Source organism: Silurus meridionalis, chromosome 18 (genome assembly GCF_014805685.1).
Source record: "Silurus meridionalis isolate SWU-2019-XX chromosome 18, ASM1480568v1, whole genome shotgun sequence".
Taxonomy (NCBI): domain Eukaryota; kingdom Metazoa; phylum Chordata; class Actinopteri; order Siluriformes; family Siluridae; genus Silurus; species Silurus meridionalis.
Genome location: NC_060901.1, coordinates 5,371,013 through 5,396,012, shown reverse-complemented (window position 1 = coordinate 5,396,012; position 25,000 = coordinate 5,371,013). Strand labels below are relative to the sequence as shown.

The window sequence follows — 25,000 nt, the reverse complement described above, 5'->3', positions numbered from 1 at the left end:
TTACAAACAAGATCATCAAAATGTTTAGGTATGTTGTCAGTATGAAGGTGAACAGTTTCAGGATTTCTTGATATAAACTATGGTTTGGATCACAGAGACTGTAAATGCACTAAATTTGACTTCCTTCTGTTTGTCATCTGTGAATTTCAGCAGCACAAATGTATTTATTTGATTGGATATTTGATTTATATTGATTGCAAAAGACCGGACAGGATTCACACTTTTACTGTACTGTACATGTGTTTGTTTGTTTCTGTTGTTCATCCATTTTCAGAATGTACAATTCTGTGTTTTGCTCTGTCTGTATTCACTCTCTAATTGAAGGTTCACCAGATTAACCTTTGACCTGTTTTAGAGAACTAGTGGATTATTGGTTGATCTGATGCTGTTCACTCGCCTTCATTATTGACATTCAAAATTCATCTGCACATTTCATCAATTCAATACAATTACAATAAAAAAGTTTAATAGAAATTTTAGACGACAGATGATGACAACTGGTTTAACCATTTTGCATTCAATGCTGAGATGTTTTGGGGGTTAAATTTATTCAGGTGAAACCAGTATAAAATATTTTGATCAACATGAACATAAACAACTGATAATGTAAGAAACAGCAGACACTCGTACACAATCAATTAAATGTAAAAAAAAGTGTTCGCAATTGGATCAAAGCAACAAGAAATGTTTTTAGGATGTGCACCAGTGACTAAATGATGTGAAGGTTGAACAAGAAGTTTTGAGAAATTTTCTGATCTGAGAAACGCTCCACATCGACTGAGAGAAACTGTAACATATATTTTTAGAATTTACCAAAACCTGAAGTAAATTGAATTAAATATTATTAGATAGTGTTTGTATATAATCAAAAAGACTTTTTTTTATACACTCATTATGGACTAAAATATTGGGACACTTGACTTTTCCAGTCATACTGTATCTGTATCTCTTCCCAAAACTGTAACCAGAATATTGGAAGCAAACAATTGCACAAGATGTCTTTGGATGTATAGCATGAAATTTTCCCTTCACTTGATCTTGGAGACCCAAACCTGTTCCAGCATGACAATGCCCCTGTGCACAAAACCAGCTCCATGAAGATCTGCTTTACATGGGAAATAGAGCACCAACACTATCGAACACCTTTTGGATGAATGTGAATGCTGACTGCACCCCAGGCCTCCTCACCTCACCTACATCAGTACCATCAGTGAAACATCTCTCGAGAACAATGCAGATTATTATAACAGGAAATGGAGACTAGGCGTAAAATATGAATATTTTAGCCAGAAGTCTTCCAGCAATAAATGACCAAAAGCTGATTTACATTAGCCACACCCCCAGAACTCCATAAAAGACAAACGTTTTTACCTTCTATCTTTGTACTGAAACGATTGTTACTATTAGGATTCATCAAACAGACCTCATTGACAGCAAAGTATTTCTTTGCTTCCATCATCAAGAGCACAGAGTATCATACAGGAGAGAACACACACACACACACACACACACACACACACACACACACACACACACACACACTGCAGAGGGAAGCAGGGTGGATCAGAGGGGAGTCCAGATGGACAGAGAGAGTCTCAGTGTCCCCACACCCTCACATGTCATATGTTATCCCATCTGCCCCATCACCACACGGGCCCAAACCCCAGGGAAACACACACACACACACACACACACACACACACACACACACACACACACACACACACACACACACATACATACACATACATACACACTACATCATATGTATTTATCGTGTTCTACATATATACAGGCAGTCACACACAAGCATTCACACTATTACAGATCTGCACAGTCCTTCTGTTTCTCCATGTTCACACACACACACACACACACACAGGTTCCAGTGTTTATTGCACACACTAAAGCAGTATGTAGTACAGGGTATGTGGTGATGCCAGTTGAATACAATGATGACATTTCCTGCTTCCCAAATATCTATCTATCTATTTTCTATCTATCTATCTATCTATCTATCTATCTGTCTGTCTGTCTGTCTGTCTGTCTGTCTGTCTGTCTGTCTGTCTGTCTGTCTGTCCGTCCGTCCGTCCGTCCGTCCGTCTGTCTGTCTGTGCCAATAATAATTCATTATTAATGAAATTGCATCCTGACTGACACATACACAAACACAAACCCTCATTTTTCAGATTTCAGCCCTAAACCGTTCCATGGTTGAAAACAAAGCCAAAAGATGAAAGCTCCTCACCATCCTCATCCTCATCATCATCTTCAGCTCTGTAACTATTCCTCCTAATGTCCGCGTTTTGTTGCGTTTATTAAAAGCTAATTGGTGCGAATCCAAGTTTGTTAATGAAGGTGGAGAAGAACGGAGATACCTGTTTACTTTCTCTCCCTGAGGAACACTTTAAATAAACTCACACGAGAGAGAGAGAGAGAGAGAGAGAGAGAGAGAGAGAGAGAGAGAGAAAGAAAGGAGTTAAAAGAAAGCTTTTTCCACCTAAAATACAAAAGAGAACAATGTTCAAGCATAATGCATAGCTTCATAGTCTCTATTTAATAACACATACTTCGTGGACATAAGTTTGTGGACACCAGACCATACGATTAGTATAGTATGTGCTTTTTTTTGAACATCCCATTCCACATTTGGACCCCATTCATTTTTATAATATCCTCCACTCTTCTGGTGAGATGTTCCTCTAACATGCCATGTGAGGAGGCCTGGGGTGCAGTCAGCCTCCACATTGAGGTTGGATGAGGTCAGAGCTCTATAGCAGGAGATCTTCCACTAAAACATTAGAAAGCATATCTTCATAAAGCTGGCTTTGTGCACAGCGGCTTTGTCATCCTGGAACAGATTTGGGTCTCCTAGTTCAAGTGTAGGAAAACTTTAACACATTCAAAGACAACTTATACAATTGTGTGCCTCCAACTTTGTGGAAACAGTTTTTGGAAGAACCACATACGGCTGGAAAAAACGGATGTCCCAATGCTTTTGTCCATAAAGCATATGCAGCAATATAGTCCCATGTCCCTCTACATCATGCTGGAATAAAAAAAACAGTAATCAAATATGTTCATCTCAGGAAACTTTTTGGATCATTTCCATTTTAATAGATTTTTATCTATTGATCATTACATTTATGTCATGATGTCATCCACTAAAGGATTATTCTCATCAGAAGATTGCGAGTTGAAGTCCAGCACCACCAAACTCCCATTCCAGCGCAGAGACTCCTAACCCTCAACCGCTCAGTTAAATAAATAAGATATTTACAGAGGTGGAAAGTAGTAACAAACCACATTTACTTACATATCGTTTGCTGAGTAAAAAAAAAATATAAATAAAAATAATGCAAGGGAGGAAAAACTGTGCCCCGGAAACTACTGCACTAAATGATTGATTGATTGGTGGAGAACAAATGCACTAAAAATTCAAGAAAGAAAGATGGAGACGGACAAGACGGACTTCAGTGAAAACTAAATGCCGTCCAATCGAAAGTTGTTTAATGTGCGCTCACTGTCTGAATTCTGAATCTGCATTTGTGATTTCTATCTTTATTACAAATCACATTAAAACAGATTTTTTTTTTGTGTATAACTCATTCAACTCAAGCTTTTTCCTTTTATTGCACTTCAATTTGTAAAGTTGTTCCTTTAAATAAAAACGACTATTTTGAGATTTATATCTCCTTGTTGAACTACATTACATTCCCCCCACTGTTGAAAAAAGTAACTCTGAGTACATTTTAAATGAGCTCCTTTTTACTTCAGTAGTTTTTTAGACGGGGGGTTTGAAGTAGTAGCTCTGTGTTTACTGATCGGAAGGTCGGGGGTTCAAGCCTCATTACCACCAAGTTGTTACTCTTGGGCCCTTTAGCAAGGGCCCCTTAACCCTCTGTGCTGCAGGGGTGCTGTATCAGTTCCTGATCCTGTACTCTAAACCCCAGCTTCCTAACATCATGTGCTAAGTAAAATGCCAGACACCTTGTATTAATAAAAGGAAAAATCCCCTCCTTCTTTGGAGGAAATCACCATATCACTGCTTACACAATTGTTTATTGTGTATACAATGATAAAGAATGTTAAGACTGAATTTTCTGCTTCTCCAAGTTGTAAATACCAGTCTGATGTGACTTTTTGCAGTGTGAATGCAGTGTGAGTTTATTTACCAAATTATCAGTACACATTATTGGTTAGTGCGACTATTTATAACCTTCGGGGTCTCAGGCGTCCATTTGTGTTCGTGTCATGCCAGAAATTGAAGGACGAGCGCCGAAGCCGAGCTCTCGCCACACCGAGCGGGACCGTGGACCGACCTGGATATTGCCTGTTTATATGATAATGCAATTGCCATGTTGATGAGGGACGTCCTTTGCTGCCCGTCCTCATATTATGGCATTTTAGAGGACATGTGTGTGAAAGAAAAAAAGAAAAAATAATAATAGAGTGTAATTTCCTGACAAGGCAAGACGACGTTCGTACACACTTAGTAACGTAGTTTTACAAACCCAGGTATGTGAGAGATGCGGTGCAATGGAGGTTTGGGAATAGAGCGACACTGGGCATATTGGGAAAATCACTCGACAAGGGACATGTGCAAATACTACAGGACAATCTGTCGACCGAGAAGCCCCTCTGGACCACGGATCCTAAGAACAGATGATGATCTGGACCAGAGGGATGAGGAAAGAACAGCCAGGCTGGGAAACATGGAGATCAGGCAAATACAGCAAAAAAAAAAAACAGTCTGTTTTGATTTAAGTTCAAAGTGTCATATATTACCCACAATGCCATGCCCGGCTAGTCACAGTTAGCTAGCTTTTGCTTTATTTTTAACTAAAGGTGCATTATCTTTTATGCCTCAACTGTAAACCAATTCCACTGCAATGGGTTCTGGGAGCTTGACTCTAGGTTTTGCATCAGTATTGCCTTTATATGGCACACACACACACACACACACACACACACACACACGCACACATATACATGTTGGCGTGCACACACTTCCAAAAGAGGATGTTGCTTTATCAAAGAAGGTCAAGGAGGTCATGTCATCTAGAACAACTTTACAGCTCTACAACTTCCTGTTACAAGGCAATGACTTCCTGTCTGGGTGGACTCCCCGTAGTTTGGCTTTCCTTTTAAATAGACACTTAAAGGAAAGCGGGTCAGAGGTTACTGAAGCGTGCTTATGACTGTTCTCTAAACAATCCTACAAAAGCTTTTACAGGACACAATCATACAGGAAGCACTAAGGGGTTTAGTGTTTACACAGCATTACACAGTGTGTAGACCGTAGTGCGTGTGGAAACTGGATGTGCGCATTTTAGAATGAAAAATGTAGCTCTTTATTGCCAAAAAGGGACCATATGGGTATTTATCAATGCAGGTCGCTTCATGACAACATAATGTCATACATAAGGCCTTTATAAAAACTAAATGACTTACATAGGGCCTTCATAACAACTGACTGAGCCACATAAGCCCTTCTTGATAACCCAATGACTTACATAATCCTTAATGACAACCCAATGACCCACATAACCCCTACATAACAACCTTATGACCTACATAACCCCATCAGGACCACCTCATGACCTACATAACCCCATCAGGACCACCTCATGACCTACATAACCCCATCATGACAATCCAATGACATATATAACCCCTTAATGACAACCCAATGACCCACATAACCCCTTCATGATAATTTAATGACCTATATAATGCTTAATTACAACCCAATGACTTACATAAAGCCTTTGTCACAACCCAATGACCTTCATAGTCATTCATGCCAACCCAATTATGTACATAATCCTATATGACAACCCAGTGACCTACATAATCCATCACGACAACCCAATGACCCACACACACCCTTCATGACAACCTCATGACCTACATAGCCCCATCAGGACAACCCTATAATCTACATAACCCCTTAATTACAACCAAATGACATACATAACCCCTTCATGACAACCCAATGGCCCACATAACCCTTTCAAGACAACCCTATAATCTACATGACCCCTTTATGACAACCTAGTGACTTACATAACCCTTTCATGACAACCCAATGACCCACATAACCCCATAATGACAACTCAATGACCTACATAATCCTTCATGACAACTTAATGACTTACATAAGGCCTTTGTCACAACCCAATGATCTCCATAAGCCTTCATGCCAACCCAATTATGATCATTTATGGCAACTTAATGACCTACATAATCCATCATGACAACCCAATGACCCACACACACCCTTCATGACAACCCAATGACCTATATAAGGTCTTTATGACAACCCAATGACTTACATAATACTTCATGACAACCTAATGACTTCATTAATCCTTCATAACAACCCAATGACTTACATAAGGTCTTCATGACAACCCAATAACCCTCAAAACTCTTCATGACAACCCAATGACCTACAAAATCTTTCATGGCAACCCAATGACTTACAAAGGCCTTCATGAAAACCCAGTGACCTACAAAATCCTTCATGAAAAAAATTAATAAATGACATAATCCTGCATAACAACCCAATGACCCACACAAACTCTTCATGACAACTCAATGACCTACATAACACCTTCATGGCAATTCAATGACTTAGACAAGCTTTTCATGACAGCACAATTATCCATATAAGCCCTTTGTGATGCAATGACTTTAATAAGCATTCATGACAACCAAACAACCTTAATAATCCTACATAACAACCCAGTGACCTTCATAAGCACTTCATTATAACCCAATTAACTACATAAGGCCTTCATGACAGCCTAATGACCTATATAAGTACTTCACAACCCAATGACATACATAGGCTACATAGGTACAGTGTGTACAACATTTAATGCCCCATATTATTGGTAATTTAGTAAAACCTCTAAATAGTTAATTGTGTTATTACATGTTATAAACACGCACTATTCATTGACTTACAACGGCAGCTACATAAGCCTATATCCCTGTTATAAGGTGTCATACATGCCTTGCTTTTTATTATGCACTGTCTTCCTTAATGTGTCATGAATGGGACGGTAGGCAAAACAGAATAAAACTCTGTGTTTGGACAAGAAACTTTCATCATGTCTTTATCACTGCTTCATAAAAGAGGTAAACATTGCTTATGAATGTGTTATAAAGGTGATATGTAGGTACCATTGGGGGAAAAAGGTTTTCTCAGTGAACCTTTTCGGGGAAAGTCTTATGTAATAATTTTTGTCTATGATTTACAGTTTGTAACTTGGACACGGCATAACACACACACACACACACACACACACACACACACACACACACACACACACACACACACACTCCATGCTCGGCTCTGTGTCCTGTGCAGTGTCAGAAGTGAACCCATATGTCACCCAATGCCCCGTCCTGCCAAGCGTGCACTTGAGTGTATTTGACAGAAAAACAATTTGTGTTTCGGACTGTAGCACTTTCCAGCTGACTGACTTGGTGTGGTGTGTGTGTGTGTGTGTGTGTGTGTGTGTGTGTGTGTGTGTGTGACAGAGAAAGAGACTCCTTGCAGATGCCCTGCATTGTTGTTGCAAAACCTCCAGTTCAGTCCTAGAACTGTGCTTCGTCTCGCTGTCTCTCTTTCTTCCTCTTTATATCTCGTTCTCTCACTTTTCTCCATCCCTCTCTACTGTCACAACTTAGTCTCACTTTAAAAGTATTTTCTTTCCTTTCTTTCTTTCTTTTTGAATTTCTCTCTCTATTCATCTTTAATTGTTCACTCGCTCTATTGTATTTTTCTCTCACATACTCCTCTTTCCCTCACTTATCTGTCTTCTATTTTTGTCTTTCTATCAGTCTTTCTCCCTCTGCTTGTCTGTTTTGATGTGCTTTCTTTCTGTCTCTTTTTTGCCTCTGCCAATCTGTTTTCTCTTTCTTTTTGTCTTTCTCTTTTCTGGCACTCTCTCTGTGTTGGTCTGTCTCTCTTCTTCCAGTGTCTCCCTGTCATGCTATTTTTATTTTCTGTCTCTTTCCTCTCATTTTATCTCTCTTTTGTCCCTCTCTTGCTTGCTGTGCTTTCTATATGTCACTATTTCTGTGTCTCTGCCTTATCTATCTATCTATCTATCTATCTATCTATCTATCTATCTATCTATCTATCTATCTATCTATCTATCTCTCTCTCTCTCTCTCTCTCTCTCTCTCTCTCTCTCTCTCTCTCTCTATATATATATATATATATATCTTTCCATCTCACTGCTTCTAATCTCTGTGTCTCTGTCTCTTTGTCATTATCTGTCTCTCTGTCCCTCTCTCTCTCTGTGTCTCTGTCTCAGGTGATGATCCTGTCTGGATCTACAGTGTCCATTGTACAATTGATCGTGGGTGAATGCTCGTTTTATTGGCCGAGACTTGTGTATCCATGGTAACTGCTTGGCTGTCCTGATGGCTGTAATGTTGATATAATTAGGTCATAGTGATGATTGGAGGCTCGTTCAAGGCGACGCATTACGAGCGAGGAATTGATTTGTTTGCTCGTGATATCGCTGAGCTCCTGGAAGAGCATCAAAGCTTAAAACAGGAACTGACCTACGAACAGCGGGACGAAGATGAGAACTCGGAGTCTTCAACCACAAAGCCATCAGTGAATGTATGAATCCTGAGAGAGAGAGAAAGAAAAAAAATAAAGAAAAAGAGATAAATGGATGAAGGAAAGGGAAGGGGATTAAGAGAGGGAGAAGTGAATAAAGAGAAAATAGAAATAATAAAGTAAATAAAGTGAGAGAAAGAGAGAGGATGAACAGAAAAGTGGATAGAGGGAGAAGTGAATAACAAGATTGGGAGAGAGATCAATGAAGAGAAAGAGAAAGAAATGAAGAGGAGAGTATAAGAAAAGAGGGTAAGAAGAAAGAAAAGGAATAAACAATTGGAATGAAGAGAGGAAAAGGAAAAAGGATTAGAAGAAAGTCAGTTCAGAGAGAGAGAGAGAGAGAGAGAGAGAGAGAGAGAGAGAAAGGAAGAATGAAGATAGGTAGTAAGTGAAAGACATAGATAGCGAGAGAGAGAGAGAGAGAGAGAGAGAGAGAGAGAGAGAATGAAGAGAGCAGATAGTAAGCAAGATGAAGAGAAAGACAGGAATGAAGAAAGGGAGAAGTATGAAGAATGAAGAGAAAGTAAGAGGAGAGAAATAAAAGTGTAAGGAGTGAAAGAGAGATAGAAAGAGATAAAGATGATGAACAGAGGCAGAAGTAAATCAATATAGAGGGATGAAGAGAAGAAGAGAAGAAGACAGCAGAGAGTGCATAAAGAGTCAGAAAAGAGAGAGAAAGAGAAAAAGATCATCATTAGCTTTCTGGAATGAAGTTGATATTTAGTAAAGACATAAACACATCATATAAAACACATAACTAGTCATTAATGTGTTTTGAAGAAAATTAACTTGTGTGCATACAAATCTTATAAGCACAGACTTTAGCACAGAAAATACATCAACCTGTCATAATGCTGTCATGACATGGTTATAAACACCTCAAAACCCCTGCTATGGTGTTACGATGATATCATACATTATGCGATCATAGAACCCTAATATCTGCTTATAAGACAGATATGTCATGTGCCAGAGATAATATACAGTGGAAGGCCATCAGGGCCAGCAAGGCCTCTCTGCTGGCCCTAAGAAATCAGAATCACTGACTTTAACTTCCTTTTATTTAATTTTTTATGAATATGTGTTAAAGTATTTGCACTTGTCTATTTCTTCATTTTATATCGTTTCTCTCAGTTGTGCTGTTTCAAGTTTCTGCTGCTTTGAGTTTCTATTCAATCATATTTTAGCCATCATATCATGTGTTGCCAGGATCAAATAAATCTGCCTTGACATCTTCAGAATCAGCAGTGTGGGCACCTGGAGTGTAAATAAAGTATAAATGTTAATAGATGTTGCCTAACCAATCAGATTTAATCAGATCTAGCAGTACAATACTATCAGCATTTTCAGGTCTTTTGATTGGACGCTCATAAAGCGCACTAATAATAATCATAATCTTCTTCTTCTTCTTCTTTCGGCTTATCCCATTAGGGGTCGCCACAGCGGATCATCCGTCTCCATACCCCCCTGTCCTCTACATCTGCCTCTTTCAACCCAACTACCTGCATGTCCTCCCTCACCACATCCATAAACCTCCTCCTTGGTCTTCCTCTTCTCCTCCTTCCTGATGGCTCCATCCTTAGTGTTCTCCTACCAATATACCCTATGTCCTTCCTCTGCACATGTCCAAACGATCTCAATCTAGCCTCCCTCACCTTGTCTCCAAAACATCCTACATGCACTGTCCCTCTAATAAACTCATTTCTAATCCTGTCCGTCCTCATCACTCCCAACGACAATCTCAAAATCTTTAGCTCTGCTACCTCCAGCTCCACCTCCTGTCTTTTACTCAATGCCACTGTATTTAAACCATACAACATCGCAGGTCTCACCACAGTCCCTTTCCCTTTCACTCTTGCAGACACTCTTCTATCACAAATCACTCTTCTCCACCCACTCCACCCTGCCTGCACTTCTCTAACAAACTCTCCATTACTTTACACTGTTGACCCCAGCTACCTGAATTCCTCCACCTTCTCCACCTCTTCTCCCTGCAACCGCACCACTCCACTGCCCTCCCGCTCATTCACACACATGTACTTTGTCTTACTCCCACTGACTTTCATTCCCCTTCTCCCAGCGCGTACCTCCACCTCTCCAGCCTCTTCTCAACCTGCTCTCTACTCTCACCACAAATCACAATATCATCCGCAAACATCATAGTCCATGGAGACTCCTGTCTGACCTTGTCCGTCAACCTGTCCATCACCAATGCAAACAGGAAAGGGCTCAGAGCCGATCCTTGATGCAGTCCAACCTTAAACCAGTCTGTCATTCGTACTACATACGTCACCGCTGTCACACTGTCCTCATACATGTCCTGCACCCCCTCACACACTTCTCTGACACACCTGACTTCCTCATACAACACCACAACTCCTCTCTCCACCCTGTCGTATGCTTTCTCCAAATCCACAAACACACAATGCAACTCCTTCTGAGCTTCTCTATACTTCTCCATCAACATTCTTAAAGCAAATAATGCGTCTGTTGTGCTCTTCTTTGGCATGAAACCATACTGCTGGAATTGGTTTGTTTGCAGATATATTTACAAGAACATTTGTAAGATGGACTTTTTTAAGAAAAGCTGGACATCGAGAGGAAATATTTCAAACATTTGTTAAGCTTCAAAAATCATTTATACTTTTGTATTTTCTTTCCTGTAGAATTTGCAAAAACCACAAAATTTGTCTTGATTTCAATCCCCAGGAAAAAACATAATCCATCCACAAAAATGCACAGAAAAGATGGTGCATTTTATGAAGTTAATATTGATGCTTCCGCGAGAGATGATGTATGTGCATGATGCAGCTGTGGCTACAGTGAAAGGAGACTTTTTGAATTGTGTTCATTAAGTCTCTTGCTTTAGTACTGGCATTCATTCTCGCTTTATGAGATTCCAGTCTGTGATGCAGCACTCTGTTTTACTGCGTTCCTCTATAATATTGATAGTTTCTGTAGCCGTGGCTTCATAATGATGGTATAAAGCCTGGTGATTATAACATGAATTAGTAAATATCTCATAAGCAGATAAGTGCACAGAAAGACACCCATTGCTGAGTTAAGCTTAGCATTAGAGTATTTGAACATTGTTATAGATTTTATAATGTTATAAATAGAAACAGCATGGGGAAGGATACACAAACGCCATTGTGCAGTCATAAGCATTCATATAAATCCTATATACATTGATACCGATGTAGGAACCTTTACCTACATAAACATGTTGTGATCAGTTACACTTGAAATATTCACTATGTAAAACATTTGTCCTTTTGAAATAGACTATATTTGTAGGCATGTGTGTTTTCTGAAATGAACTTATAACTCATTACAACTGCTACATAACACTTATATGCTGTAAAAGATACAGTGCCAGAATGCAAAACGTGTCACTTTGTGTCAACTTGAAATCAAAATAAAGCCATGAAAATGAAAGCTACTTTGATGACAGTCAAGGCATGAGGTTATAAGCCTTTACAATCATCTATGTCACAGATATGAAGATACGCAAGGGATACATTAGGACTAAGGTGGTTGCCAGATTGTTCTTTCATTTCTTTATTTGCTATTTTGTAAAGATGTTACCTGGGAGGTGGTCTCAATATTGTTGGTGTGTGTGTGTGTGTGTGTGTGTGTGTGTGTGTGTGTGTGTGTGTGTGTGTGTGTTCACCTGTATGTAAAAAGCTTTGTTCTAATCTTTATGGTAATCGAGTCTGGCGGCCACTTGGCTGCAGGCACAGCAGATCAGGCATTAATAGAAAATAAATGTGTTTGTGCTGAGAAGGAGTCACTTGAAACCGGACTAATTTATTCCTTATTGAATTGAAGGTGTGTGTGTGTGTGTGTGTGTGTGTGTGTGTGTAGTCAGAAGGCCTGGGAGCTACTCAGTCACTGCCAGAAACACATCTACAATGACGCTTCACTTTCCTCATTGTGTGGTTTTTTTTCAAACGTCAAATATCAGACACTGCTTTTACATTGTACACACACACACTCACTTGCGCAACAACAGCCACCACACCATGCTCCATATATTATTATTTTAAAAAGGTCACCGTTTCTCTGGCTAAGCGCCCCGTTGCCTATTGATAATTTTATGCACAAACAAATGGCAAATTTGTGCCACATAAATATGTATTAGCAATTAATAATGTCCCTCATCTGCCGCGGATGCCAGGTGCATGCGAAATCGCCACTGCCGGCAACGCGTGACTGGTGCTTTTGTCTTTGCCTGCTGGTCTCACTCAGGTCCTTTACAATGCACTAACAATGGGAACCGGTAAGCTGGGCATTGTGCGGTGGAGGAGGGGAAAAAAAGTCCGACGAGAATGCCAAAATCACCTAGACCGTGCCAAGAGTAATGTGGGCATCGTCTGATGCAGTCAAGGGGGTTATTCAATTGCACCAGTGCTACAGAGAGGCTTTTTTAATGCAATTGTTTGGTTGGTATGCGGAAAATGTATGTGTGTGTCTCAACACATGGCCTGATTTCACATTTAAAGCATTTGGCTGATGCCTTTATTATAAAACAACTTATAACTGAGCAGGTAAGGCTTAAAGGCCTTACTCAAGGGCCCAGCAATGGCAGCTTGGTGAGCCTGGGATTCAAACTTGTGACCTTCCGATACAGAGTCCAGTGCCATAACCACCCTTGTCTTAACTAGTGGTATAGCACAGTGAAGGGGTAGCTCAGTGGTTATGATTTTGTCCTAATGATCAGAAAGTTGTGAGTTCAAATCCCCACCACTGCCAAGCTGCCACAGTTGGGTCCTTGAACCAGGTGCTTCACCTTTAACTGCATGATACCTAATGTGAACAAACCACCTCACAACACAAAAGTCCTACCACTGTGGTAAAGACTAACCAAGAGTTCAGAAAACTAAATCTAAAACACATGTAACCTTAATTAGCGTGCAATTGTTATTAGCAGGATTTGAAATAAATCCCTGCCATCCCAATAAAAGCAATTAAATATCAACTCAGTTTGGCAGGTTAGCAGAAGTGGAAAGAGTAATCAAATATTCTACTCAAGTAAAAGTTACTGTTCTTCTTCTTTCGGCTGCTCCCATTAGGGGTTGCTATAGGGGATCATCTGTCTCCATACCACTCTGTCCTCTACATCTGCCTCTATCAAATCACCAACCTGCATGTCTTCCTTAACCACATCCATAAACCTCCTCCTTGGCCTTCCTCTTTTTCTCCATCCTCAGCATTCTCCTACTGATATACCCCATGTCCCTCCTCTACACATGTCCAAACCATCTCAATCTCGCCTCCCTCACCTTGTCCCCGAAACGTCCTACATGCACTGTCCCTCTAATAAACTCATTTCTAATCCTGTCCATCGTCGTCACTCCCAACGAAAACCTCAACATCTTCAGCTCTGCTACCTCCAGCTCCACCTCCTGTCTTTTACTCAATGCCACTTTCTCTAATCCAAACAACATCGCAGGTCTCACCACAGTCCTATAAACTTTCCCTTTCACTCTTGCAGACACTCTTCTATCACAAATCACTCCTGCTATCACTCTTCTCCACTCTTCTCTAAATTTACTATTAAAAATTTTTTTGGGGGTTGGGGGTTTCGATTGTAGTTAAAAAAGGACAGTGAGATATAAATCTCAAACTAGTTGTTTTTCATGAAAGAAAAAATATACAGTCTATGACTTGAGTCTAATGTGAGTTTTTGCAGCATATAAAAAAATATCTGTTATAATGACAAGAGAAATTGCAAATGCAGATTCAGAATTGGGACAGTGAGCGCACGCATTGAACAACTTTTGGTTTGACGGCATTTCGCTTTAAATTGTATCCATCTTTATTTCTTGGGAGTATATAGTATTTGTTCTCCGCCAATCAATCAATCAGTGCAGTAGTGCGGAGCGTGATCTTTTCCCCTTGCAATATTTTTATATATTTATTTATTTATTTATTTATTTATTTATTTTTACTCAGTAACGAATATGATTTAAACTGTAATTAACTACAAGACTTCAAACTAAAATACTTGTAAAACTGAAATTATTAGTTTTTAAAACTACTTTAAAAAGTAGTACACAAAAAAACTACTTAATTACAGTAACGAGTAAATGTAATTCGTTACTTTCCACTTTCGCAGGTTAATTATGTTTCATGGATTATGTTCACTCACTCTGCTGCGGAAGAGCGCGTACGCTAAAACTGCGCTACACTGATTTAACTCAAATACTCGACTCATAAGTCATTATGATATAAATGAACTGAAAAAGACTTAATACTATGAGGATATTCGCCTGCTGAGGTAGCCTGGGGTATCTCTAGTGTTAAATTTGAAATTTTAATGTAAAATGTCAAGGGTTTTTCGTTTTTTTTTTTTTTTTTTTTTTTTTTAACTAATAATTTAGAAAAAAATTCAAATCCTGGTTATAAGTATTCATCAACAGTTTAAGAGATAAAATACGGTGCACATAACCTAAGGTCTATTGCAAAAATGAGAAACACTTTTCTAAAAAGCCATAGAAATATAGACATATATGTATTAAAAGAATATCACATCCTGCTATGACACACAGACACACATACACACACGCACACACACACGGACAAACACACATTACAATAATTGTAATGCCATCGCACACATCTGCCTATTCATTTCAGCTCTAATACAATAATAACATTGAAACATCTGCTAATTAGTCACAATACAATCAAGGGAAATGGGCGGGGCTTGTCACAACATCTGTTCCCCAGACCTGCGTAAGCCGCTACGTCCTGACAGAATGCTAAGCGGTGTTCAATGACCCTGAAATCCATCTCGGTCTACCCACACACACACACACACACACACACACACACACACACACACAAATACAAACCTAGACAAGCTCTGAAAAGTAACCCAGACCTGCAGGGGTTCAATTACCTGTTTCCCCTCCCCCAAAACTCCTACACTGCGTCTGGGGCACTGAGTGCCACTTCCTGCCTGGTCCCCAAGGCTGTAGGTCTGGAGGGTTTCTATGTGCGTGTATCTGTGTGCGTGTGTGTGTCTTTGAAAGGCCCATTGTTCACCAAGGTGGTCCCGAAGAGAAGCAGGGCTCGAGCGGGCTGGACAGTTAGCGGAGGTGGCTAATCACAAGGCGGGTCAGTAAATATTTATCCGGAGGGATGTAAACGGCTGCTCGGTATAATTTAGCGACAGGCTGTTCCTTCCTGCGTGGTGATGTTGTTTAGTCTCAAAGTGGAGATGGAGGACAAGTATGTGAGTATGTGAGCATGTGTGTGTGTCTGTGTGTGGTTTGCAAATTGTTCAACCAATCCCGATTTTTACCTATTGTCCAATTTTTTCTTTTCACCAACTCACTTTTTTTTTTACACACTGTACATGATCAGACCCTGGTGCTTGGACCCCTTGAAGTTGTTACATCTGGAACAGCGGTGATGTCAGTTTCCTGTTTTGAAAACTGGAGAAAACCCGTCCCCATGACACAACCTGGACACAAAGTTTGCGCCACCTTTTTGGTGGAAAGAGATGCGGGGGTGGAAATCTGTTTACAGTCGTTTCCTTCGCTTGCAGTCTCATTAGCAAATAGAGAAGGAAGCCAGGAACGAATGATACACAAACGTCCAGCGAGCAAGCTGTATATCTTACAGGCCCTTGGTCTCCAACTCGGTGACCCCTAGGGGGCACAAAGGGTACTGCACAAAGGAAATAAAGAATGAACTAATCGCATAATCATGTCATCAGTGTGGTTTTTTTTGTCGAGGTCAACTCCAGGTCACTGATTATGCATCCAAGTTAATTATATAGAGGAAGATTTGAAGGGGGACAATAAAAAGACAAGGCACCGAGTGAATCGCAAATAATCAATATTTTGACCACACACTGCACATTTTCAATGATTTCATGTTGTTTAGCCCTCAGACAACTGGGAAAAAGGCATTGCCAGTCCCTGGTCTTCTCAATTCTATTTTATTTGTTTATTGTTTTTGATTCTATTGTTTTATTGCCACATTTCATTCAGATATGTCAATGTACGGTATACTGCATTATAAATTCTATATGTTCTGTTCTGATATACTTTCTTTTATTCTATTTTATTCAGAAATATTCTATTCTATTCTATTTTATTTTTTCTATACTATCATATTCTATTCTATTATATTATATTATATTCAGATATATTTTATGCTATTCTATTCTATTCTGGTTCTATTTTATTTTATTTTATTCTATACTATACTATTCTATTTTGTTATATCATATTTTATCCTATTCTATTCAGATATATTTTCTTGCATTCTATTCTTTCCTATTCCATTTGTGATATATTTTCTTTTATTCTTTTTTATTCTATCTTGATATTCTTCTATTCTATTCTATTCTATTCTATTCTGATATATTTTCTTCTATTCTTCCGCAGTGACTACATACTATTTGTGCTTAAGATTTTGAATAAAACATCAAAAGGTCCATTTTAGACATAACTACTTTTCTTTATTAAATATTACCCAAACGTACACCGAGTCATTCACAAGTTTACACCACAGCGCTGTTGAATTCTGTTTCCATAGTAACAGCTCATTCGCAGGGACCTGTGCAAAATGTACAAAGTGTGTATAACTGTTGGTTTGGTGAGGTTTTTCCTTTTACAGAGATTAAAGTCCCCAGCATCAGCGCTTCGTAAACAAATCAGACATACTGTAAAGATCTAACTTTGAGTTTTTAACACAAAAGTTGCAGTGTTCATTAACGAGACCTGTCCGTCCTCAGAGCGCCGACCTCTGCCTTCACTTGGGACGAGTGCTGCTGCAGCTGTTTCCGTTAATGCCTTAATAAGATAAAAGCTTCCAAATGACTTGCTTTAGAAAAGGAGAAAAAAAGGAAAGGTAAAAAAAATGACAGTAAAGATAAAGGCAAAGCCTGACCTCAATTCAGCTTAATTTAAAACGACATCTCTGTTATTTTTTTCTCACACACGCACTCTGAAAAATGTCTCTGGACATGCCTAGGTTTCAGTTTGTATCTCAAACACACACAAACCCACACACACATGCCATTATGTACAGAAACTCAAATGACACACCAATAGAATGATCTAAAGACCCAAATCTAATCTCTTAAATAACATTACAGCTTGGGAAAAAAGACACACAGCATTTCCCTTGTTAGTTCATGACAGCGATGTTGTCCCAAAGGACGCAGGAGCACACCTGGCCCTGTCACATGGGAAAAACACATGGACATGAATTTACTGTGTGTGTGTGTGTGTGTGTGTGTGTGTGTGTGTGTGTGTGTGTGTGTGTGTGTGTGTGTGCTTATCTATGTGAGCAAGAGAGATGTTTGCATTGTTGAATACAAACAATTTACACTGAAGATCGGTCAAGTGAAGCAAAGCGGAAAGCCAATGATGTCATAATGCTCGAGACTATTTGTCGCAAATTTAATTAGTGAGGTTTCCACATAACAACGGACACTATATCGACATAAGTTTGTGAACACCTGACCATAAGATTGGTATGTGCTTTCTGAACATTCCACTCTTTGTTCCTACTTGCTCTTATAATAATCTCCACAATTCTGTCAAGATGTTCCACTACACTTTGGAGTCTGCTTGTGGAGATTTGAGCTCATTCAGCCGCAAGGGTGTTAATAAAGTCAGGTACTGATGTTTGTGAGAAGGCCTATGATGTGTTCAAATTCATCCCAGAGATGTTCAATAGCAGGCCACCCAAGATCTTTCACTCCAACTCTTGAAAACCACCAACAATCTTCATGAAGCTGGCTTTTGGCCAAACAGTGTAGTTTAGTAGTTTTGTGTGTCGACATTTGACCGAGGTTTGGTAAAGTTAACCCGTGCAACTATATCCCATTGTTCTCAGGTGTAAATGTTTAGCAGTAGATTGAATAAATAGAGAGAAGAGTAACCATGACTAACTATACATCATTCTAAAGCTCTAAGCCTCAAGCAGCGATTTCAGATCACTGTTTTTTAATGGAAAACGTATAACGAATGTATTTTGCTGAATTTGTGTAAGCAGTACACACAAACAACATGCATAAAAAAAGCACTACTTACATTATTATTTTAATAACGAGTCACAAACTCATCCAATGCTGCTAATCCCGGTTTATTAGGAAAGATAAGGTTACCTGGATAACATGCCGTAAAGCATGTGCCGAAGCAGAAACAGGTTAATACGCATATTTCTTTTTATTGAGATTGCAGGAAAAGTCTGATTTGTGTAACATGCTTTTTCTATCTTTCTTTCAGCTTCTCCTATTAGGGGTCGCCACAGCGGATCCGCCGCATGTTTGATTTGGCACATGTTTTTTTACACTGGATGCCCTGACGCAACACTGGAGTTCCTAACACAACTCTCCCCATTTATCCGGGCTTGGGACCGGCACTAAGAGTGACTGGGGTTGGTTCCCTGACTGGGGATTCGAACCCAGGCTGCAGCAGTCAGAGTGACACATCCTAACCACTAAACTACCAGGGGACATTTTATTCTTTTCAGTCTCTTCAGTTTATATTTCTGTACTTTCTGTACTTTTAGTTATGAAATGGTTTCTTTAGTAATAGCTCATTCTTATCATAAATGCTGCAAATCCAATGCTCCACAAAAAAACATGTGTAGGCATCACAAGGTTTTTTTTCTTTTTGGTGAGAAGATGTAATTTAACCAGTACAGTATGGAAGGAGTCTCCAGTGTTAATATGTAAAGAGTCTCCAGTGTCAGTATTTAAAGATTGTCTAGTGCAAGTTTTTAAAGACTCTCTAGTGTCAGTATAGAAGAGCTCATCAGAGTCAGTGTGGAAGGCATCTTCAGAATCCGTATTTAAGGAGTCTCCAGTGTGCTTAATAGTAATAAAAAAGTTTTAATTGTCTGAGTGAAAAAAGGGATTGTACAGAACAATCCCCATTCCAGTCTTGAACCTGATTTACCATCTATGTGGAGTTGCTCCTGGAGAACATGTTCTCCCACTGTTTATATAAGTTTCTGCAGGGTTAATCCAGTTTCCTCTTGACTCTCAGTTGTCCCTAGATGTAAATGTGTGTTTGACTGTGTGTATTCTCGGCTTACATTCAATACTTTTGAGCTGGACTCCAGAACCATCCTGACCCTGACCGAGATAAAGCGCTCACTGAACTGTAAAAGAAGGTAAAGACACTTGAACTTCTATCCTGCCTACATCCTAAACCAACACCACCACCCACCGACACACACACAAACACACACACACACACAAACACACACACACACACACACACACACACACACATACACCACAGCTAACCCTTTACAAGAGCAATTTATTTCAAGCTCAGCATGACAACATACGCTCGTAAAAGCAGATTAATTCCACAAGAGGATTACACTCCATATTAGATAATGAAAGGAGAGATGGTGTGGATTTGATCCGGAGGTAATCCAGGTGAAACACACACAGCAGCTTTGAGCCTCTGCGTCTGACCCATAAATGGGGAACGTCACTGATATCCCCATTGACACCACAGCTTTAAGTATATAAATACACACCGAGTGTATATACCACACTATGCCCCTTGTTTGCCTATCCGTCCATTCGCACGTGTGCGTGTGTGATGTGTGTGAGTGTGTGTGTGTAGGTGTGTGTGTGTGTATATGTGGGGTGCCTCAAGCCAAACCGTGTTTATGTACAGGGATGATGTGAAAATAAGCAGTGGAGAGAGGAGTGAAAGGTGGCACGGTGCTAAAGCTGTAAAGAAAAGCCACAATGTTTTGAGTTTGTTTAAAGATTTTTTTATTCGACTCTATATTTACTATTTCAGTGCCACATGCCAAGATCCCTTTCATTTCCAAAAAGTGTTAACTCATCTCCAGAAACAGACTTAGAAATAAATTATTTACACAAATAATAAGGGTTAGGGGCCTTGCTTAAGGGCCCCCCAGCAGTGGCAGCATGGTGGTGCTTAGATGTGAACTCACAACTGATAACATGACAAGTATAGAGTTAAAAATTAGATCAAGACAAGGGAATACAAAGTGTAAAACAGACAGCTTAGCATTATTTACTTTTACAGCATTATCCAAAGCAACAATATAAAACACAGCTGAGCAACTGAGAGTTAAGGGCCTTGTTCAGGGGCCCAATAAAGGCAGCGCTGGGTTTTGAACTCACAACCTTCCAAGCAGAAGTCAAATATTTGTACACTTTTTGTCATTGCGTTTAAAATCATTCCTATGGAAAGATTCGGTGGACTGTTTACATGAGACGTTATCGAATCCGATATGGTGTTTACATGTGCTGGCGCTTCCATTCGGAATGAAATTCCCACTCCCTACAATTTCATTCAGTTCGGGCATTTTTATTTGGACTTTTAAACCGATTACTTTGCTACATGTAAACGCGCCTAGTGATCGACAATTTGCAGAGTGACAGCAGAAACACTGGGTAACCAGGGGGTAAATGTAACCAGCTGAGAACAATGAGGACTACCGGCAAGAGAGTGGTACAACCAGGACATGAATTAAAAACATGCAAATGGCATGACGTAGACCAAACATAAACCCCCCCAGCAGGAAATCGTGTAAACATCTTCCAAACTAGAAACTTCCAGGTTTATAAAAGTGTATTCATGTTTTACTCATGTGCGTATGTTTATAAATGTCAGAAATGACCGAGGCTCGTGTTACAGCTGAATTGTGTACATTTGGCCACACTTACAAACCTCTCTGGAGCTTATAAGTGAAAGAAAACTTGACACTTGTTGCTCAATGGACCCTTGTTTCACTTACGAAGACTCAAAAAAAAAAAAATAATCGATTCAATTCAGTCAAATCCACACAATAAGCAGTGGAAGTGACGCTCGTTTCAGGTTTCTCTGCGGGAAAAAAAATGTGTACGAAATAGGAGGAGACTCGAATTCCAGCAAATGTTCACTCCGTGCTACAACTTTAGACTGAGGATGCATTGTCAAGATGAAGGAAAAAAGCGAACGAGAAGGAGCGCGAGAAATCGTAGCAGTAACTAATTGTTATCATTACGCGCATTTGAAAAGTGTTTTCAAACAAGCAATCAAAGTCTGCCTCTGTAATTAGCGGGGAAAGACGGCGACGGTGTTTCCTCGTGTCGTTTTGCCGTTGCGATCCGAGAGGCATCAGATAAATCAGATCGTTTTCCCTTGTTGAACAAAAAAAATAAATGGCAGAAGAAAGAAAGAAGAAAGGCGTGCGGGCCGGGCTGCATTGTGCTGCAGAGACAGCTTGACTGAAAACAAACTGACATGAAGCATTTGAAGCAGAAAGAGAGGGAGCGAGAGAAAAAAAACAACATACAACAACCTGTCACAAGTGAAATGCCTCTAATTTTTCTGTCATCTCCCGGCAGTTTAACAAGAGAGAGGCACGTTCTGTCCCCTCAATTATCCTCCCCAGACATCCACACACACTCTCATCCAAACATACTCAACACACACTCGGAGACTAACGGCAGTCAAGGAGGGGAAGGAATCTGCTCTGTCTCTCTCTCTCACTCTTTCTCTCTCTCTCTCTCTCTCTCTCTCTCTCTCTCTCTCTCTCCTACTCTTTTACTCTCTTTCTTTTCTCTTTCTCCACATCCCTTACCCAGTGACCCTCTACTTTTTACTCATATTCTCTCCGTTCCATCCTTGGCCCTGTTGGAGACATTCTGCATGGTGAAGTGTGTACGTGTGATTGTGTTTACCCTCTGTTCATCAGTTTGCGTTACCTCGATCACCCAACGACGCCGAAACAGTATTCGGCTCCGAGACGTTAGAAACCGTCACGTCACCTTCAATTCCTTTTTACCTGACGGAGGATCCACATCATTATCCACATCATCCAACATCACTAATCATAAACATGGAATCTATCCACAGCGTATGTCAGCTGAATTTTTAGCTATTTGGCAACAGGGATGGTGTTAGACATTGATTTTAATTCAAGTTTATTTCTATAGCACTTTTTTACAATGAACTTGAACTGACTCAAAGCAGCTTTACAGAATGTAAAAATTCGAATACAAATGTTTAAATATAAGTGAATTACGTGTATTTATCTTCGTTGAGCAACACTGGAAAAAGGAAAAACTCCCTTATGGTATGAGGAAGAAACCTTGAGAGGAACCAGACTTAAAAGAGGAACCCATCCTCATCTGAATGACTCCAAGAGTGTGATTATAAACCATTAAAACATCACAAAATACCAGAGAATGAGAGATATCATGAGCACTGGTGTGTGCGATTACGAGTATTGTCATTTCTAAAGTCTCCAACAGTCGGTTGGAGTTGTGAAACCAGGAGCTCCTGAGCAACTAGCTCAACATCTGAAATCATTACAGATTCAACCCCTAGAATCTTCCATGCCAGAACCTTTAAATGTTCAATGATGGAGAAACAGCATATGCAGAATGCTATTTTAAAGTATTGATTAAATGGGCGTTTATCCTCAAATTCTAATTTCTGGAATCTTCTTGAAGTGGGATCAGCTGTACTTCTCGAGATTCTGGATTCTGATTGGTCAGAATGTGGTGGTTCATTTTATATAACAGCGGTGTGCCAGTAACAATACGTCGTGGTTGCTATGGAAACAGTGTGGATTTTCCAGGAACTTCTTACAATGGACATCCTGCATAATTGTGTGTTTTGCTGATTTGATGAATGCAAGGATTACGGAAGGAGTCTCCAGTTTTAGAGGGAAACATCATCAGCAGGATAAACACTTACAGTGTTGCTTTGATTGTAAGAGACAAAATTAAGTATAGATTTGTTTCTAACTCTAAATGGCTGAAAAGTTTCAGGTAGAATAATTATACCCTTGTGATCCTCGGCCCTTCAACAAGAAACGACTTCATTTATTAATTTATGCCGTTTTATTAGACGCCCCTGAAGCCATATGTGCTTCTTTCCCAAACTTATCGCAACGCTCAAGGCTCACAATTGTATAAGGATTCTTTGGATTCAGTAGCATGAAATTTTCCCTTCACTTGAACCAGGAGACCCAAACCTGTTCCAGTATGACAATGCACCTGTGCACAAAGCCAGCTCCATGAACCCATGGGTTGGAGTGGAAGATCTCCTACTAAAGAGCTCTGACTTTAACCCTATTGGGATGAAATTTTCCCACTGATTGCACACCAGGCTTCCTCACCTACATCAGTCCCTGACTTTACTAACACTCTTGTGTCTGAATGAGCACAAATCATCACATGCACACTCCAGAATCTAGCAGAACATCTTCCCAGAAGAGTGAATTATGGGAAGAGGGAATTATAAGAGCAAATTAGACCTAGATGTGGAATGTGCTCCTCAAAAAGCATGAGGTTAAAGGTCTTGTTCAGGGGCCCAGAAGTATCAGCTGGGTGGGGTGGGGATGTGAACCCACAACCTTCAGATTCCAAGTCAAATGGTTTAACCACTAAGCTACCACCTTCCCAAGACTTATGACAACAGTGTGACATTCGATAGGTGAATTGTTTCATTCTTGACATAATCGTCAGAACGTTTGAGATTGAACGCATCTGCTTGGTGGAACAGCTTGTAATTTGACGTGATCTGAACCGGAGTTTTAGGATCAAGCTTTGATCTCAGGGCGTCATGATAACGGAGGAAAATTGGAGCGAGTCTGAAGGGCCAGTGGATAGGAGTGATGTAGTATGTGTGTGTGTGTGTGTGTGTGTGAGTGTGTGTGTGTGTCCAAAGCTCTGGTTCAGCTCATCATTCCTCGGCATGCAAAAACGCACTCAACGCCTTATATAGGGCAGATTTTCCTGCTGCTCTTACAGCCGACGTCTTCGGCGAATCATAAATTAGGAGAGAAATCGCAGCGATCCTGTAAAACACGGGTCTAAGTCAGGCTGCTCCGATTCTGTCACAGCGCGACACGGGCTAGTGGCTCCACTTCATATTCATACGCAGAGCACCACAACGCTCCGGTCAGGACGCCGCTACAGTACATCCAGCTGGGCTAGAATGCCAGAACACACTTACAAAACCAAAATCCAAATGTGTTTGTGTGATGAAATTCACTCAATGTTTTTTTTGTTTTTTTTAAAGCTCAGGATTTATAGATTTGATTACCATTCGATACATCAATTTGCGTATTTTGTGTGTGTGTGTGTGTGTGTGTGTTTGAGCCGTGTGTTAATCCAGACAGCACTTAAGCTGCTCTCCTTCATTTCCGTATGATTTGATTTGGACGTTCATGTCACTTCCACTGCATTGATTAAGTATCAGAGCTGCCACTGAGCTGAGCGACCAAGGTTAAAGGGACGGCATGAAGGCTGTCAGTGTAGAGTCAGTTCTCACAAACACAGCACACACACACACACACACACACACACACACACACACACACACACAC

At 40.0% G+C, this 25,000-nt stretch overlaps 1 protein-coding gene across 4 annotated transcripts in view; it reads right to left on the bottom strand.

Moving 5' to 3' along the window:
• Positions 1 to 25,000, bottom strand: part of sox5 (SRY-box transcription factor 5) — a 236,306-nt gene that overhangs the window by 195,847 nt on the left and 15,459 nt on the right. For 2 of the 4 annotated variants that reach the window (XM_046872985.1, XM_046872987.1), the window contains exon 2: positions 8,590 to 8,659. The exons of the other annotated variants lie outside the window; for them this stretch is intronic. The gene's annotated coding sequence lies outside the window, so the exon portion shown is untranslated. The remainder of the gene's footprint in view (positions 1 to 8,589; positions 8,660 to 25,000) is intronic. 4 annotated transcript variants of the gene reach the window in all.